Source organism: Strigops habroptila, chromosome 4, assembly GCF_004027225.2.
Source record: "Strigops habroptila isolate Jane chromosome 4, bStrHab1.2.pri, whole genome shotgun sequence".
NCBI lineage: Eukaryota > Metazoa > Chordata > Aves > Psittaciformes > Psittacidae > Strigops > Strigops habroptila.
Window position 1 is genome coordinate 35,315,320 of NC_046358.1, and position 20,061 is coordinate 35,335,380.

The following is a 20,061-nucleotide window of genomic DNA, read 5'->3' on the forward strand; positions in this document are numbered from 1 at the left end:
CCTTCTATTTGACCTTTTTTAAAGCTGTAGCAAGCAGATTCCAAGAACACTTGTGGGTTGAACTGCAGCAGCTTTCTGTATTTGTGGATGGAGGAGACTGGCCAAGTCACAGCCATGTCCTGAAACCAGCTGTTACAAAGGGCCAGATCCTCACTAGTTGCATGTGCAATTTCTGGTCATTTGGGTTACAGTGCTGTTCAGTCAACCATTTGTACTTTTTGTGCTGATTGTTGCCTGTCTCAGTGCTGAATGTGTAGAGTCATTTCTTATTTCTTGGTAGTTAGTATCCTTGCTGTATGTGACAGGATATCCATGGTGAGAATGTGGCCAGCTGCAGGGCAGATACAAGTAGCAGCCACACTTGGAGTCACTTACACTGATTTTGGCCATGACACTGATGCACTCCATCTCGAGAAGTGGATCTTTAGAGGAATTTGGTGCTGCAGGGAGCATATATCAGCTCACTAGTCTCTAAAAAGGGTGGAGGCCACCTTCAAGTGGTGTGGTCATGGTAAACCTGGTTCTTATATGTTACTCTTCTTGACTTCTGGAAGCTTACTATAGATTAAGTTATCTTGGTTTATTAAAAATAATCTGGAGACTGTTTTTAATCATAAATTGATAAGTGATTTCTTTCACAGATGATTGAGTAGCTCTTCTTGAGACCCATATTGAGCAAAGATCCCTTTCCCAGTTTTAAGTCCAGTAACTGATTTGACTGGATAGTGAAAGGAAGGCTGAAATGTTAAATTTTAATATATTGGTAAGAATTAAAGGGTATAAAAGAAAACATAAATAATACTTGGTCTAACTAAACATGTATGACTATAGGGTCTGGTAAGCAGAAGACAGTGAACAGAAAATTTGGTGTATTTTTTCTGTTTTAGAAAAATAAAGACTTAAAAAATGGAATGAGAGCACATGTTGTTTTCAGCTATTAATAAAAATCACTGAATGTGCCCATGTACTCTCAGCACTGATTTTGCCATATTCATGTGGGAATAGTGTGAGTTACCACAGTTTTGTGTTGCAGTGACTCTAACTGTGTAAGGCACGGAGCACATTTTCTCTTGCAGATTCTATGCACAGAGTGCTATGAAACCTGCAGCACTTTTTCTGGATACATTCTGTATTAGAGTGTCTTTCTGTCTCTTAATAAGAATAATACTTCCCAGAGTTGATCTTCCATGTCTCTAGCTGCTGCATTTTCATTGCCGAGAATGTAACCTTGTTCATCCTTTGCACCAAACGGTGTCCTGGAAACTTCATAGGTCAAACTGAGCAATGAGTACATACCAGAATAAACTCTCACAGACACCTAGTGAAGAACAAACACATACATGGTTGTTCCAGTCCTAATCTCTCATCTCTTGTTCTCAAAACACTTTCTACAGACAATCTGAGGAACTAAAATTTTCACCTTAAGTTGTGGACTCAGCAGAGATACTGTTTTTATAGTGAATGATAATCTTCCTTCCCACTCTCACTGTTTCACACTAGAAGTTATCTATCTCTTTTTCTGTAACAGAAGCACACAACATTCTCCTTCAGAGGTACCAGCTGCTTTTTCTCTTGGATGCTTTACCAGTGCCTATCTAAGTGAACACAGGGATTTTGTTCTCAATATGTACTCAGCTGTACTCAGAAAGGATTCATGTTCTTGAAGGTTTTTGTTTGTTTGTTTGTTTGTTTGTTTTTTCCCCAGCCATCATGTTTCGTCTAATAAAAACTACTACACTGCTTTACAAACTCCTCTTAGAATAATTTGCAGCTACAGCAATGCTAATGCTGGAAGGAAAAAAAGGTGACTCGGGGCAACTGCTCCCTCTGCTGAGTAATCCTGCTGGAAGCTCTGCACTTGCAGTATTCATTCAACTTTGCTTTCCCGGCAACGCAGTTACGTTGTTGGGTGTTGCTTCCTTGTGCATAGCAAAAATGTTGAGAACCCCTCAATCTCTGGGCTTTCAACAACAAAACACTGATTTCTTAGTCATGCCAGTGAAAAAGAATAACATTTTAGTATTTATAAATATTAGCATAAAAATCAAAGTTTTGTAACAAAATAACTATAAAATATGTCAAATTCCATAAGGTGTCACCTTTATGCCTCTTTTACATACAATCTTTTTAGGATTTTGATTTTATGAAGCAACACTACAGAAGGAAATTTTTGGTTTAAATGAAAATGGAAACATCCATTGCTTTCAGCAGTTTTTCATGTACAGTAAATACACTGCTACTCAAGCACCTTACATTTCCTGGAAGGTCATGCAGCAATTGTCTGATCTCTTGAAGCCTGTTTTCCAGGCAGATGCCCTAGGATAAAAACTGAACTTTCACAAGTTCTTTGTCCTGATATTTGTGAACTGGATTGTGCTGGGGGAGTACAGCTTCAGAATGCTCCACAGATGGATATTCAGTCTTCACTCTAGTTGAGGCTTGATCCACAAACTATTGTAGAGTTAGAGACAGTGACCTTGAACACTGACTGCATCTACTCGAGTGGTTTGTTTCTGAGCAGTACTGTGCTTTTAAAGCAGATCTGGTTGCCCTCATTTACTGTATGCTTGTTCATCTTACATTCTCGTGTGTGTGAACCACATATTAAATCCTTTGGAAAAAAGTCGAAACAGAAGTGGTGGTTTCAGGTATTCACGAGATGCATCAAATTAACAAGAAGCCACAAAAGTCTGAAGCAAATATTGGTTCTCACTACTGCAAAGCCCTCCAGTGTGTCCCGAACAATTCTGAACTGTTAGAAAGCTTTGAAACTATGGAGAACACTTGCAATGTAAAATCATAGAATGGTTTGGGTTGGAAGGGACTGTTAAAAGTCATCTACTCCAACCACCCCTGCAATGAGCAGGGACATCTTCAACCAGATCAGGTTGCTCAGAGCCCCATCCAACCTGATCTTGAACGTTTCCAGGGTTGGGGCATCTACTACCTTTCTGGACAACTTGTTCCAGTATTTCACCACCCTCATCGTAAAAAATTTCTTCCTTTTATTTAGTCTGAATCTCCTCCCTTTTAGTTTAAAACCATTACCCCTTGTGCTATTGCAACAGGTCCTACTAAAAAGTTTGTCCCCATCTTTCTTATAAGCCCCATTTAAGTACTGAAAGGCCTCAGTAAGGTCTCCCCAGAGACTTCTCTTCTCCAGGCTGAACAACTCCAACTCTCTCAGCCCGTCATCATTGGGAGGTGCTCCATGTGTCTGATCACCTTCGTGGTCCTCCTCTGGACTTGCTTCAACAGGTCCATGTCCTTTTTATGTGGAGGCCCCAGGGCTGAATGCAGTACTCCAGGTGGGCTCTCACGAGAGTGGAGTAGAGGGGCAGAATCACCTCCCTTGACCTGTTGGCCATGCTCCTTTGGATGCAGCCCAGCATATGGTTGTCTTTCTGGACTGTGAGTGCACATTGCGAGCTCATGTCCAGCTTTTCATCTACCAGTACCTCTAAGTCCTTCTCCTCAGCTGCTCTCAATCCTCTCATTCCCCAGCCTGTATTGATACCAGGGGATGAAGAAATATGTACTTGAATATGTGGTTAGCAAAAAGACCAGTGATAACAGCCCAAGGAGATACTTAGCTTGTAAGTGGTTTGAGTTTTCTGCATTTTGGTTTCAATAGCTGTGTTTGATGGAAATGGAAAAAGTGAAAATTAAGAAAAAGGAAGAGATTAGTGAAAATACTAACCTATGCCCCCGAAGAATGTTGTTTTAGTTTAGATTTACAGTGGTAAAACAACTTGTCAAAGTAGCTGAAAAGCTATTTCTACTCTATTTAAAAACTACAGTCTGATTTAAAGAGTCTTTTATTGTTGTGTCTGCCTCTTTCTCTTTCTGAATAACCTTCAAGAGTATGGTGAGTTCAGAACTGGCATAAACCTAGCTAGATGTCCACATTATATGGATATTTCATGCTTTGCTCTTGTGCTGGGGAGTCCAGTGCTGGATGCAACATTCCAGATAGGATCTCACAAGTGCTGAGCAGAATGGAAGGATCACCTTCCTCAACCTGCTGGCAGTGTTCTCCCTCATCCAGTCCTGGAGGACATTAGCCTTTTTTTGCCACAAGGGCAAAAAAAGGGATCATCCAGGATCCCTAGATCCCTTTCTTCAGAGTGGCTTTCCAGGTAGGTGGCCCCCAGCCTGTACTGGTGTCTGGAGTTATTCCACCCTACATGCAGGGTTTGGCATTTCACTCTGTTGAATTTCATGAGGTTTTAGTCCACTTCTTCAGGCTGTCAGGGCTCCTCTGATGGCAGCACAACCATCTGCTCTGTCAACTACTCCTCCCACTTTTGTACCATCTGCAAAATTGCTGAGGGTGCACTCTGTCCCATCATCCAGACCAGTAATGAAGATGTTAAATACTGCTGGCCTCTGTATCAACTCCTGGCATACACCATTAGTGCCAGGCCTTCAGCTGGACTTTGTGCCATTGATCACAACTCTTTGAGCCTGGCAGTTCAGCAAGTTTTCAGTCCACCTCACAATCCATTTATCTAGCCCATGCTTCATCAGATTCTGAGGAATTTCAAAGACTTGGTAAACACATGCCAATAGGAAAGTGAATCTTGTTCTTGTAAGATCTATAATATGTGTATCATATAGATTCTACAAAGTGTTTCTGGTGAATTAGTTTGATTTTCAGTTTGCAGAGAAATTCACAACTCCTGCTTTGCTATTTTTGCATGGATGAGGGCAGTGTCAGGTTTGTTGTCTTGTGAAGAGGAAATTGATCAGTATTCCTTGCATAGCAGATTCAGTGAAAGTGTTAATTCTACTGTCATATAAGTTATTTATTTGTACTTCATGTAGCTAGGCCGTCTCTAGAAATCTATATAAATAATATTAATAGATCAATTTTGTGAGGATTTTTCTTCAACCTGTGAAAAACTTCCGTTTTGAACAATTGCCCTTTTTGCCAGGTTAGATCATGAGCGCGTTCATGTGAGTAAGCTCATATTACTGTATCACCCTGGTACAGTAGGGGCAGAGAGTTTTGCATGAGATCTCTGTGCAGAATAAATAGCACAAACTGAATTAGTTCAAGGTCCCGAACCTTTCTGAAGGTGCTTGCTTGGTGTCCTAATCTTCTGTCAGGGGGAATTAAGAGCTGCTTCTGTGACCAGTGTAACTAAGCAACAGTTAGATCTCAAAGAACCAGCTCATCCAAAATGTGTGGGGACTGTCCACACAGTTTGGTGCTTTCCAAGTGAATTTTTTATCATTTGCCCTGGCCTATTCGATGGGATCATGCAGGTTGTCTCCAGGAGCACGTCACTGCTGCTTGTTAAAAGATTCTGAGGGTTAAGTACACTGAACTGAGGTTTTCCATCTCTTTTTCAGGGCATACAAAGTGTCTGGGCGTGAATCAGCACCCCAGGTCCACTAAATCCTTCTATGTAGTTAGCAAAGTATTTGCCTGCTTTTGATGAGTGGTGCCCAACAAAACCAGGACCAGAAAGAGCATCTTTCTGCCTGTCTTAAGATGCATTTCTTTGTCTCCAGGCTCTCCTGGCTCCTTTTTACATACTAATCTTAATCCTGAGGTTTTATTCCTTGATGAACTTCATTATAAAACTACTTTATTTTTGAAATTATTTTTATTACAGTTGTGATTGTTTAATTATGGAAAACAATGGACTAAGAGAAAAATGTGAGATTATAAATGATGGCCTGAAGCCAGAGAGGGAACTTTTCATTGGAAAGATTTGTGCTGAAGGTTTCTATCACTTGTGACCAAGAATTGGTTTAGGAAAAAGTTAGAGAGAGTGGGATACTGAAGAAAATAAGGGAATTTGGGAAGGATTAATAGTTTTCTTGTCAAAAGAGAGCTAGAAATATGCAGCCTTAACTTTCTAGTCCTCTATATCAAGAAAAAAAAAAATTAGTAATTTTTTCCAGGAAGAATATAAGCAGGACTATCCTGATTCTGCCACCAAGATCAAACAACTTATCTTTGTGTTTCAGTTTCTTCTCTGCAGTATGAGGATAGAGATATTGGGCAGTTTTTGTGAAGCGGTTTGAGAGCTATAACTGTAAGTGCAAGTTAACACAGCAGTGCTTTCCTTTGATGCTGAATACTGAGCATGATGCAGGACTAAGAAGTTGCTGGATAAATAATAGCATATGACAGTCACAGATAATGACATTTGTGATTTTACACAAAGTGACGTGATTTATTTTGTTTCCTTCTGTGTTTTTTTCCCATGGGGGAAAACCAGGCAACTGTTTTTTCCAGTGCTGACATATAATCTACAAAGCTGATTCTGATGAAAAATTAGCCCATGATCTCTTGATGAATGATCAAAACAGGTACCAAAATTCAGGTTATTTTCAAAGTTGTTTCTGTGGAATGATTTTAAAATGCAAGTTTGAACTTGTTTTTAATCTATTATTTAAATAATGAGCTAAATAAAAGAACACTTGATTGACTTTACCTTTGTTTTCCCTTTATTCTTATTAGTTGTTTTCCTAAAAAAAGAAAAAAAAAAAAAAATCATGTTCACTGTAAACCATTCTTCAGCTTTTACTCTGATTTTCTCAGGTCTGTTAGTATCACTTGTCTCCTTGAGCTACTGCACGTAACAGTACAGTTCACATGGTATCACTTGTGATAGCTCTGCTTTTTCCTGGAAGTGTCAGATCTCCTGTGTGTGTGTGTGTTGTAAAAGCCCTTCCATGTGAGTGCATTCTGTATGTATATAGGGATAGGGGGTAGAAACAGACAACAGAGGCAGCAAGTCAAAAAGGGGAAAAGTGTGTGCTGAGAGGTCATGCCTGAAAGTCTCCCAAAACCTGGTAAGCTCCAGAGGTTAGTAATCCACAAGCATGGATATATTAGCATGTGAGACAGCCAAATCTGTTGAAGGCCACCAGCAAACATCAGGATCAACAGTGGGATGTGTGACTTGCACCACATCTGAGGCAGTGGTGGCTGCTATCTGCAGACGGGAACTATAGGTGTATATATATATACACCAGTAGAAACAAGGGACCGCTTGAAGCACTTTCTGAACACTTTTCTGAAAGCCCTTGTTGTATCAGTACAATCCTCTGCTTCTGAAGAAATGGCTGGGGTTGGCCTCCCAACTGTTGCTCCAATCTGATAACTACAAGTTAGTGTGTTGGTGTGCATATGGCTGAGCTGTGTGAAGTGGAGGTACGGTGTGTAGTTCTCCGCTATTAAAGTTAACAGCTTGATTTTTATAATTCATAACAGCTTTATTAACGAAAAAGTGTTGTAAATATGAGTTGTGATCTCTGACTTCTGCCAGCTTCATACTCTGTCAGGGAAAGGAAAATTTTCAACACGTGCACTGAATAATCCAGAAACACAGAGAAATTTGTGTAAGTTCCTCAACGATTCCTGGCAGGTAATGAGGCCAGAATCAGCCTGGAGGACCCGCCAGGGAACTTCAGGCACATACAGGGTCTGTATATCGTGGGTGGGGCTTGCCTGTACTTCATATATATTCATAAAATTAATTGTATAGGCTTATTTAGACTCGTCAGCTTATTTTAATGGGTGCTACATTTCTTAGGTGCTCTGTGTGTGTGTGGTTGGATTTGGAAATCTGAATTTTGGATAAAAAATACATTAAAAATCTACAATAAGGTATTATTTTTTCCTTAAAGTTTTAGCTTTATTTATATTTTTATTATATATATATTTATATTTATTTTATTATTGTACCTGAAATATATTAGGCACAGGGTTTGCATTTTCAAACTTTTAAAAACTTGTTAAAATACAGGCATTTTATTAGTATTTGGAAATTCGATTATTGGATACCTAAATTGTGAGGACAAGAAGCAAGAATGACGTATTGGAGGACAGAAAGTTTTATATGAAAGGAAAGGTACCATCAGATGAAAATAGTGTTGGAATATCTATGAGAATAGACTGGAAGACATGGGCCTAGGTTGGCCACGTTTGGGCAGTGGTAGATACCATTCTCTTTTCTCTGGCTCTTACATGTGGCTGGAAACAGGAATATTAGATGCCTTCTTTCTCAGTTCCCAGGTGAGTTTCAACTGTCATTGAGTTAATGCATATGAAGAAAATAATCTCTCTTCACTTCCTAGCTAGCAATAGTGGGACTAATTAAGGCATGAGGTTTTGTATAACAAAAGCTGAAAATACTGGGACAATGAAAATACAAGGTTTTGTTCTGTTGTGAAGACTGGAAATATGCTTGTCATGAATAATGATGTTTTATAGAAATGAAAGATTATTATGTAAATTTGTATTTGTCAGAGCTGCAAAATGGAGACTAAGTACCAACTATGCTGGCAGTGCTATACAGACCTTTGATTATATAAGACTGAATTCTTTAGAGCACACCAGTGCACAAGAGACAGGCTGGTTGGAGGAAAACCTAAAGACTTTTATTAGCTGCAAAGGCAGTTCATTCAAAGAGGTGTTCAGCCTGCTGGGAATATCTATTTCACCCTAGGCATGCTTTTGCTATGTGCTTCACATAGGGCATAGTTTTAGCGGTCCCCTGAAAATTTTAAATCTGCATGAAACATGGCACAAGCTTGCAATGACAGTAGGATGGCTTCCAGGAGATCATAGAGCAGCTTTTAATATCCAAGTGCTGTGACTGTGTATTCATCAAAAGAAAAAAATCTGTGGTGAAATCATTAGCCCTAAATTTTAATGGAAAAAGTAAAACCTGTTAGTTCTCCAGATCTTTACAGCAAGATTTGCATTGACTTTGAGGCAAGGATTTTGCTCAGTAATAAAACTAGTAACTGATTCAGTCTTTACAGTTATTACTCGTTTGTGTTTTGCTCAAAGGTGATCTAGCAAAGTAGAACACATCTCTCTACAATTCTCAGTATGATGCTTAGAAAGAGCCATTTATGGGTTACCCTAAAATTTCAGGGAAAACAAAAAAGAGCTATTTTGTTTGCTAAAGATTTAGTTTTCCTTTTACTATTACCAGCATAAATGCAAACATCTTATGATTAATGGACAGAGGAAAAGCTGATTTTCTTATTAGCTGTTTCTCACTTATTCACTTCACCCTTTTGTGGATTAATCTAATACTAGATACCAAAGCATCAAATGTAGTATTAACTGGGAGAGGATGCTATTTTCCTCATATTGCTCACCTATTGTAAACTTCAATGAAAAAAACTCTCATAGAATCCAGCTCTCAAGACGAAGCCTTTAATTGACAAAAAGTCAATGTTATTTCAGGATCTTCCCCCTGGCTGATCAAGCCACTGCAGGAAACTTGCTGCAGACCTCATAGTGAGGAAATACTTCCCTTGGTGTGTTTATCAGCTTAAAGACATTTAATGTATGTCAGAACAGCAAGGAGAAAGACAATGGTGTCTAAGAAAATCAGGTTAACTTCATAAAGGGCCTCTAGGACAGTCACAGGTTGCATTGCCTTCTGTGATTGCTACAGCTGACTCTTCTCCTGGCCTTACCTTATGCACTTCCTCCTTGAATAAAAATTGTCAACTGCATATATATTCAAGAGAAAGGGTTAAGTGTTTGTGTTACATTGCTTTTATTACCTAATATAAAATCTTCATAACCTACTTGAGACATAAGTGTCTAACATATTGTACTCATTAGAAGGAGAAAAAACATATTTTTCCAACATTTGTAACTGAATTCAAGTTCCTCATCTTCCACACTTATAGGTTGAGTGTGCTGGTCCAAGAAATACATGATGAGCACAAGGGAGGAAGGAGAGAACTGTTGACACCAAAATCAATGATTTGTTCACTCCCCTTTGTTCCGGGCCAAGCATCATATCTAGAGAAAGAATTTCTCCATTGTCTTCCTTTACAAATCAGATTCATACACAAAGCCTTCTTTGCTGATGCTCTTATCCTGTCAACTTCTAATCTGTAAGTTTGTGGTCCCCAAGACAGACGAGGATGTCGGTACTGTGCACGTCCATGTGAATCAAAAGACCTTCAGTTTTGCAGGGGTTTAACCTGCTTTTATTTAAGGGAGTTGTTGCGGCAATTGTATCTTGGGTTTTTCCCATATTTTTCCCACATGGTTGTGCTTTGATACTGGAGACAAGCCCATGATGAGCTATGGAGGGTGGGAATTTGGTGACTGATGATTTTTAATTTCTTCTGTTGTTGTGTGGGTCTAAAGGAGAAAATCTCAGCAGAGCATGCTGGTCAGTAGCAAGGTGAAGTTTGGATAGGGTGAGAGGGCCCTTCCGAGTCTTGTGCTACCTGCTTGTCTGAGTTAAATGACACCTAACCTTGGTCAGGCCTGGAAGGACACTTTTTGTTCAAAAAAAGAAAAAAATGTACATGGTGATAAGACCATTTCCTTTCTCACAGCGTCTCCTTTAATGTCAGGCCTGAAATATGAAGTCATTAGGGGATATTAAAACAGTGCTGACAAACTAATTAACAAAAGACATTACGCCGGATGGGCTCAATTTATCCTTTTTAATGGTTCTTATAAATGGGTGCCGCCAATTAAAATTAATAAAGATTTACCAGCGATTGCCCAGCATACACTGTTAAGAAGCTCCACTGAAGGTCACCTTAAAGTCAGTCTTGTCAAAGCTGCAAGTTCAGCTCCCGATACCAAGCCATGCTGAGTTACTCTCAGTTATGTTTTCCCAGGCAGTTTCTCTTTCTTTGTATTTGGCTGAAGTTTATACGCTTCTGTCTCTGCCTCTCTAAAACCTCATCCATCTGTCTGTTGGCTCTATTAAAAAATATCCCCCCATGCAGTATTAGATTTGTCACAGTTTCACAAAGAACAATCTCAACAGTCAGTATAATGAGAACTTTGTTCTTTCCAAATCTGTCTGTTATGAAGAAATTCTTGACATATAGCTTTCTTTGTAAATGCCTCTTTATTTTATTGCTGTCAAATTAAAGTACAACAGTGTCCCTGCTTAGGGGCAGAGTACAGATGATCGAGAATGCCCTGTGTGACTGTAGCTTTGTTCAGCCGAGACCGGACTGAATTCTGCCAGGCAATGCTCTTACGGCTGCTGGCCTTCCACCGTGTTTGTTGCTCATGTTATGTGAACAAGTAAGTTTAGGAATTCATCCTTATACTTGGACAACAGAGAGAGAGCCTTCATGTTGAAAGAGTTTCAGCCAGCTATGAGGGAAGTTAAAACTCTAGCCTGTGTAGGTGATTAGACATTAAAAATATGAATTAGGAATGCATCAAGGGAGAAGTCTGCTAATGCTCCAGTGGTTAAAAATTGATAACAAATAGTAACTTCTTTGCAACTGGTCCATAACATGAAAGCAGCTTGATAGACTAACCATGCAGCCACTAGCCTTAGCTCACCTCTGAGGTTCTTCCCTCCATTTCCATTTTCTAAGGCTGTGGGGCATGTAAAGTGGCTGAATGCTGTTATTTTCTTTTAGTTTACTTGGAACAAATGCTGTCAGAAGACTGCTGTAAGTGGCTAGATGAAGATGCAGCTGTAGCTTGTGCTGGGCTGTGTTGGCAGGTCTGTGCTGATCTCTCTCATGGGAATGCGTTGACTGTAATAGGCTGGAGACAGACTCTGTTGGAGGAGGTGGAAATGCCCACTTAATGGAATGATTTGGCACAATCTTTTGGCGGTGCTGCTGTTAAGGATTCCCCAGAAAGCAGCACTAAGGAACACCTGCTATTGTTTTTTCATGCACATTTAGAACTAGATCTCCAGTGTGAGATGGCAAGAACATGCTAACACTTTTGGAGAGTAGCAAACAGTTCCAGATTCATTAATCTTCAGTGCCTGGTAAATGGCTGCTGTATGCTGGAAAGAGGACACATGGTATCCTCTGTTCTGTTCCATCATTTCTTTCTAAAAATACTGATGAAGTACTGTAAATTAACTGTTCAAAAAAGGAAAGAGACCCACGGGAGCAATGGTGAAGGCAGTGTTACATGAGCTAGAGAAACAGCTCAACTGATTCTGTGGGTAACCACCTCTGATTGACCACGACTGGAGCAAAGTGACCCTGCTGGGTCAGCTGATGAAAATCCAGGGAAATGAAAAAGATTAAATCTGTAAGAACTTCAAGAGAGCTGAAGCTTCATGTTGTCATATAGCTGTAACTACTTCACTGGAGATAGCTTCTTACTTTCTTTACTGTTGCCACTTCACTCCCCCACTTTTGAGTATACTAAACACTTAGAGTAGATCTATATAGATATATTCCAGGAGTGAACATGTCCTCCTTGTGAAGCTTAAAGGACAGGGTGACAGAGAAAAGATTTTCAGATTTTCTGGAAAGGAAGAGAGGGAGGGGGTAGGAAAGAAAGAGGGAGAAAGAGAAAGAGTACAATCTAGGGAAGAATTGGAGAGAAAGCTAAACCAAAACGTTACTGAGTACAGACTTTCAAATTGCTCTCAACACTTGGCAAAATTTTAGTAACTCCTCTGGATGAACATTGATTTTTTTTTCCCCTCTCATTTACAAGCAGTATTCTTTGGCAGAAAGATACTTTATTTTTTCTGGTTAGAAGTGTGACTTTGGATCTTGGAAGCAAGTTATCTGCTCAATTGAGACATGTCAACTGCAAGATTATAGGTGTAGGAATGTGAGTCCACCTAGGGTTTTTCCAGGAATGACTTGTGGGTTCACCCTGTCTCAATTTCCATATTTGATATACTTGCTGTGTGAAAAGACATCAGGCGTAGGTCTGGCACACAGGCAAGATAGAGTGGTATGGCAGCTGATGGAATCTGCGAAGTCATGTATTCTGAGTGGAGAAAGGCTAAATCTGTTACAGAGCCCTTCAGAATTCCTCTTGAGCTGTCTGAATGCCTAAGAGCCCCAGTAACAGCAACATCTATGAGACCAGTTGCCCAAAGCAAGTTCTGTTGGCTTGCCTGATAAGTTGATATTTAAGATGATGACAAGAAGGTATTTGCACATCACTTCAGAACTGATTTTAGTAGTGTGCGGAGTCTGTTCTCTTCCCATTCTACTTGGTTAAAGTCTCATTTTCTGTACTGTTGAAAATATCCTTGAAATAAGTCTCGTTGAATTCAGTTTCTACCCTGTGTCATATTACATTTAATGTCACAGGACTATAAATTGTTTACTGTCCCATAGTAAAATTTTGGCACAGATATTCATGGCAGAGATCTCAATCTTTGTAAATCTCCCTACATGTCTTCTCGTCTGCCAGCCTGTTGGATGATAGAAAACCTTTATGTTTATCATAATGTAAATACCTTTGTATTGTTAAAGGGTATTGTCCCCATATTTTTCAAGTACTGCTGCCAATTGCCCCTCTTAATAGTAGATATTGGTAAAGCTATTTGGTACACCACTGAAGTTCATCTGTGTAAGTTTGGGTATGAGCTCTAATCCGCCCATATGCCAATGAGACTTAGGATATAGTAAAGGAGTGTATTGGGGTGTATGTGTTGCAACCTGGTTGCAGGGTACTAAGCTTTGCAGTTTCCTCAAACAACCCTGCAGTGAGAGAGCTTTTGCCTGCATTCCTGATGTACAGTACATTAATTGTGCCCTCCCTAATTTCTGCTTAAAGATAAATCTCTTGCGCTCCCATTATTTGGCTAATTGTTGTGGATTATATGGCAGTCAGGTGCTCTTTGGCAGGGAAAGATTAATGGAGGACATTTCCTTTGTTTTGATTTCATTTGCTAATTGCCGTGTGGAGAGGTGGTTATGTTAATTCATCCACTCTCCCTGTTAGATAGCAGGGTTTTGTTTAGCATGTGCTGGGAAAGGACTAGGTTGTCAGGAACCCTAAATGTTTCTTTGTCTTGCTCTGTAGATTTGGGAAGGGGGGGAGGTCTTCATGCAGTAGGCTGGTTTTGTCACTGGGTAGATGAAGTGCTCGTATGCTTATGTGCTTTTGTATGTTTCCATGCACAGGAAGTGCTAATTGTAAGTTCACAAAATGAGTAACAAAGAATTTTCTGCATTTTTGCTGGGGGCTAACTCATCTAGTTGTTAGTCTCTTTGCACGTGTGTCAGACTTGTGGTAGAAAGTCAGAACCGTACTGAAAAACCTGGGCCTTTTAACTGAGCATGTACATCACCATTCTGGCCACTGGACAAGATGCAGGGTCAGAGCGTGTGAGCAGCTAAGCATCCTTGCTTCTCCATCTCTGAACTTGATGAGAATTGGGTGCTGTTGCTAGCTCTGTTTTTATTAGGTGATTTTAAAACCAACTGTGACCAAATGTGCAATTAGATAGATGCTGAAGTCTGAGGGAACTGGCCAGGTAATTGAGCCATTCACACTTGTTAACCAGAAAGGAATCCAAGCCAGTCACTGGTGACTGAAAATTGCTGCCATCTGTTGCTTGTTCTCTGACTTTTGCAAATTGTCTTGGATTCCGTCAGTCTTTCCTGCTGAGACAGATGTTCCCATTGCACATCTGCAGTCAGGGATTTGCACTAATTGCCTCTTTCCATTGACAGGTTCATCCATAGCCATGAAAAAATCCACCTTCACCACAGCATAGATGCCTTAGAACAGAGATTTTTATTGCAGTAATACCTGAAAGGCATAGTTAGGAGGAATCTGCCCAGTGTCTTTTATAATTTAATTGTTCTGTGAATAAACAAGACACCTCAGTCTCCAGAGTTATCAGCTTGACAGTTTTTACTAGAACAAAATTCTTTTTGTTCAGTGGCTACAGCTAGTAATTTAGGGTCCAGACATAAAGTCTTTATTATGGAAGACTGCCAGTCTTTCTACCAAGAAGGCTGTCAGCCAGTCCTTTAAGTCTGGGGAAGATGAACAATCTGACCATCTTTAGGTCTGTTTGTTTCAAAGAACTTTAAATTGAGAACCAGAAAATCAACCCTGGATAGTGATAGAAATAATTGTGCTGAGATGTTTATGTTCTGATAGTTTGCAGCAAAATGCAGGGGCAGGGTTTAGTTGTCTTTGGATTTATCAACCCTAATTATTGTTTACTTTTTAAATTCCTGTTGAAAGCTTTCTGTTTTCACTTTATGAGAATATAGACAGGACTTCACTTACCTGCTCTATACTGTTCATTATTTTCCTATTGCTATGAGAGCATCTTGTCTCTTTGGCAAACTCCTCAGAAGGAAACAATTTGGGGCCTCTCACAATTTTATTACTCTGTTGTTATTGCTGTTGTTTCAAGGTAGTCTCCTTGCACTAAGGCACCATCTATTTGTGCTGTGCCTGCATGTTTCCATTATTCTTTTTACATCCTTTTTCTTCCCACTGCTGTGAGCTTAGTGATAAGATGAGCCTACAGCAGATCTTCTTGGCTGACCAGTAAAATTCCACCTCCTATAATGCCCATACTTGAAACCAAATAACCATGTAATGTCCTATCTGATCTTGGCCATCACTGGATTATAAACTAGGACTCTTAAAGCATTTCCTTAAACTTCTTTAAGAAAACCAGAATTTAGTGTTCAGAGTGCATGCTATAGGCAAGCTGTCAAAGTTGCTTTGTGTAGCTCTCCAAACTCTATTTCATGTCTCCAAGAAGGGTGCAGATTTTCAGGAGGCTGCCAGGAGGTTTTAAGATGCTGCCCTGTTCCAGGTCTCCCAGAAAATGGCTGGGCAGGCTCAGCTCTGCTTTCTTATAAGTGGTTCCATTTGGAGCACGTGAACTCCTCTCATGTCAGGTTGGCAAACTTCAGCCTCAAGCAGGACTCTGGGTGTAAGGTCATTGCTTAGCATGCGGAAAGTGGTCTTCAGAAATCTCTTCATAGCTACTGAGAGCCTTAGGAGTTATTGCTCATGGTCTAGCAGGGAAAACTGCTCTATTTTGCTGTATGTATCACTGCTAGAATGTTTCTGTAATTGCAGATGAGGGTGGTGGAAACACAAAACATTACAAGATGTTTCATGTTGGAAATTATTTAGATAGGTTGTGACTAAGGGTGTTTTTCAGTAAGTGTCTGAAAGAAGGCCCACTGTGAACCAAGTCATGTGGAAATGATTCCAAAACTTAATGTATTTTGCAATTCATAGTACTTATTATCAATGGCTCTCAAAGCACTTTCAGGAAAGGTTAATGTTGTGAGAAGTCTTTAACACAGAGGCTATTGTTTTGCATGGAATAAGCTCACAAAATCAGAGAGTAGGATGTTGAATTGGGCAAGGTGACTGGGAAATCCAGAGAGGAATGTTGCTTAAGAAAAGGATGAGGCTCAGATCCTCAGATGATTAAACAGCCTATAAAGGCATGGGGTATTCATTGCTCCAAGTAAACTGTCTGAACTTTGTCTAGCTCTTAATTCATGTCTAAACCCTGGCTATTGCTCCGTACTGTGATACCATCAATGAAACAATTGCAAGGCTAGATAGGGGAGGCTCTGTTCAGTATGAGAGAGCAATAGCATCAGCAGACCAGGATTTCTCTAATGCTAAGTGTTAGAACAATCAGAGGCCCATGAGGTCTCTTTTATGGCACTAGGAAATGACAATATTGCCATCATGATACTGAAGCCATCAAGTCTAAACATATAGTGGCTAGTGCTGCCTTGAAAAAGCAAAGTAAAATTGTGTCATGGGGTAACATGTTACTGCCAAGCAGTGACCCACCTCTTAGAGAGAAGTGACCTTTATTGTGCACGTGTATGCCCCCTGAAGATTGAGATGATAATATTTTTAGTGGGCATTAGAAGGTTGTTACTGGAAACAAGGGTTTGCATACACCAGTCATTTGGAAGGCTGTTCTTCGTGAAACATCAGTAGCCACAAATTCATCAGAAGACTGGAAATGAATTTCGTAGGCCATAGAACTAAAAAGGACCATGCTAAATATTCGGTCCAGTCCCTTGAAGTTTCTGATAAACTTGAAAGCTGTGTAAAGGGAAAGGGGTTGGAACATTCAGCCACATGTCACTATTTTGCCAGCTGTTGTTAGTGCTAGTAACAGCTGAGTCCTCAGGATGACTTTCCTGAACTCCTAATCTTTTAATTAGCAGGAACTGATAACAAGGAGGTGACCTCCATAGACAGGGCAATGGAAATTATATTGAATCCCAAACAGAGAGGAGACTCTTAAGCTATTTTAGAGTTGAATACTATTATTTAACAAATTTTCCATGCTGCAACATTGTTCAGGATGTGTCATTTCTCCTCTTAAAAAGAAAAAAAACCAACAGGTGGAGGACACTGGACTGCAGCCTTGAAATCCACCTCATGTGTTATTAATGCACTTGCTACAGGAGTAGAGAATGATAACCCATGCATGCCCACACTACACAGCCCTTTTATTTCTGCCCTGACCAGGCTATAGATGGCTGTTGTACAGCTGCTTAGTACACACCACATCTCACCGGCTGCTGTCAGAGGGTGAGCTGATTCCTAAGGCTCAGTAGTATCTGTAGCTTTTAAGGCCAGAAGTGGAGAACATATGGAAGGCTCCTTTATGTTATGGTACTGTGCCTTCCAAGGAATGTTGGCATCAAGCAGGCAGAAGGCAGACAGGGAGCTTTTCATGGCAGGATGTGAGGATGCTGGGTTGGAGTCTTGAAATGGATCTGTGGAGCCTTTGCTTTGTTGCCATCCCTATCAACCTATACTTTAAACAATTTTTAAAGCTGTGTTTCCTGCTTGTTTTTAGAAGAGAAAGCTGATTCCTCATCCTTCCTCCAGTGAGGTGAAAACATGTGTGTGTTGGTTTTTCTTTCGATTTACTTATGCAGAGGAGGTGAAAACACAAGGATGAGCCCTGACCACATGGGTTCAGTCACTGCAGAACCACAGAAGATACTGACCCTTACTCTGAAAGCTGTTATAGCTTATATGTAATTGAGCTGATTTCTGTGAGAAAAGGATGATTTGCCACATAGTGTTCAAAGCACTTGAAGTTCCTTCCAGCTCTCTAAAAATATATGGAATTATCAATGGAGAATATGATGCCCATCTGTGCAAAGCCCTGGGTGATTAATACAGCCTGTGAGAAATAATTTAGAACATGGCAGCTCAGACTGAGATTCCCAAGAGAGAATAAGCAAAGCAGTCCCGTAATTCCCCATAGTCCAAGAAGGAATTGCATTAAAAAATTAACTTTTTTGCAAAATTAAATTTAAAATTCAGAATGCAACCAGGCAGTGTCCTTAATAGAGGCCAGAAAGGTCATATCCATTGATTTTTATTTTTCTCCATGGGATGTTGCCATCTGAGAATACTGTCATGTAGCAAGTTGAATTCTGAAATAGAGAGTTTGCAAATGCATTTACTCGATCTGTAATTATTGATTTGGTTTCAGAGAGTAAAGTATGGTCAGTGAAATGACAGGCTGCCTATACTTTCTATTCTCCTCCCAGGACCTAAGGAAAGGCCATACTAGCGCAAGATCATTGCCTGAGTCTGTCCCAGGAAGGCTTTTTGCAATGACTACCCTATCTTTGATGATTCCTGCACTGTAATAAGGAACAAAAATGATTTATTGTTGTCGTACATGTTTTGTTCACTTGCTTGAACCCTCAGAGAGAAAATTCCTCCAGTAGAGCAGCTGGCACATATCCAAATATGGATTGTAGCCAGAAGCACCACCCCAAGAGAGTACCTGTTCTTTCTGGGAAACAGCAAATGCACATCAACCAGAACAGCGCACACAAAAGGCAGCCCAGAAAAAGTTAAGATCTGGCCATAGCTGAAGCTTCCTGGCCTTTCAACAGTTCTAACTATATCATGCAAAATCAATTCTTCAACTTCCAATTCATCATAACCAACAAATTTCTCTTGGGTAGATGAGCCTCTTCCAACTGGTTCAACAGGACAAACCCTACTGTTCATAAACTGTTTATGGGTCATTTCCATGACAGATCAGTGTTCCTGTCATCAGTCCAATGGAACAGGTTTACACAAATAAAAATACGTGAGCTGAAAAAAATTTAGTGATGACACAGTGGGAGGAAGTACTAACTTATCTGTGAATGAGTCAAGAGAATCCTACAGACCTGTCAAATTGAGTGGGTGGATCAGCCACCCCCTGAGAGAGTGTAAAGGAGCATAAAATATCCAACAGAATTTTGCTCACAGACTTTAAGCCTAAAATTAAAAAATTGCTGCTGAAATATGTAGTGAAATGTTGAAGCTTGTAAACATGCAGAATGGGGGTAAAGAGCAGGAGGAAAACAAACCCTCTTATCCTGTAAGAGGGTTATAAGGGAAAGAAACAGGAGATTATTCAGTAGAGGAGAAGGATAATATTAGCTGAAGTTGTCACTACACCTAGTCAGTTTTTCAACTCACTTGGACAAAACATTGAAGAGAGAAAAGCGTCTTTAAGACTAGCAACATGAGCTCAGTCTTCAGAAAAGACAGGGAAGACCTTCCTGCAATTATGCTTTCAATGCACTTACTAATAAAGTAGCACAAACAAATGTATTTAGGCTTATGTTAAGCATTGGCTTGTGTTTGCACATAGATCATATGGACAAAGGGGTCCCTAGATGAAGAATCTGTGGTCTGCAGCGAAAGTAAATGGCTCCAATGAGGGATACTGGGTGTCTGTTTTTATAGAGCAAACTGTTTTGATTTGGCATCCCTATCAGTAAAATATTTTTGGGCTTGCTCCTTCAAGCCTGGGCCCTTGGAGTCAGTTCTTGACTCTACTAGGCTCTGAAGAAGTTGCCTATTTTCTGAGCTGATGTGCACCTGTTGTTTCAGCTGGGATGAAAACCAGGGTGGGCCACTGCTGGAAACACCAGCGTGCCTGGCACGAACCAATGCAGCTAAACACTGCCATCAGACAAAGAATGATCCAATATGCCTGCAGATGCAAAGTAGCTACTGTATGATATTGTTTCTCTAGCACATTGATGCTCAGATGTCTCTGTTGCTGATGTGAACAGATTCAAAACAAAGCTTTTTCTCTAGAGCAGATACAGCACACTAGGGAACACGATGAGTAAACTAGTAAGATTGATGTCTTCAGACAAAATCAAACTTTCAGTGCTTAGATGCCCACTAAGTGAATTGATCCTTAAAGTCCTCTGCTTTCATCAGAGCAGATGTTTGCTAGGAAGAGTTCTCACTGTTGTTGGAGTCTATGGAGAAATGAAGATGGTTTCTGCTAACAGTTTGGGCACAAAAATAACAGTTCT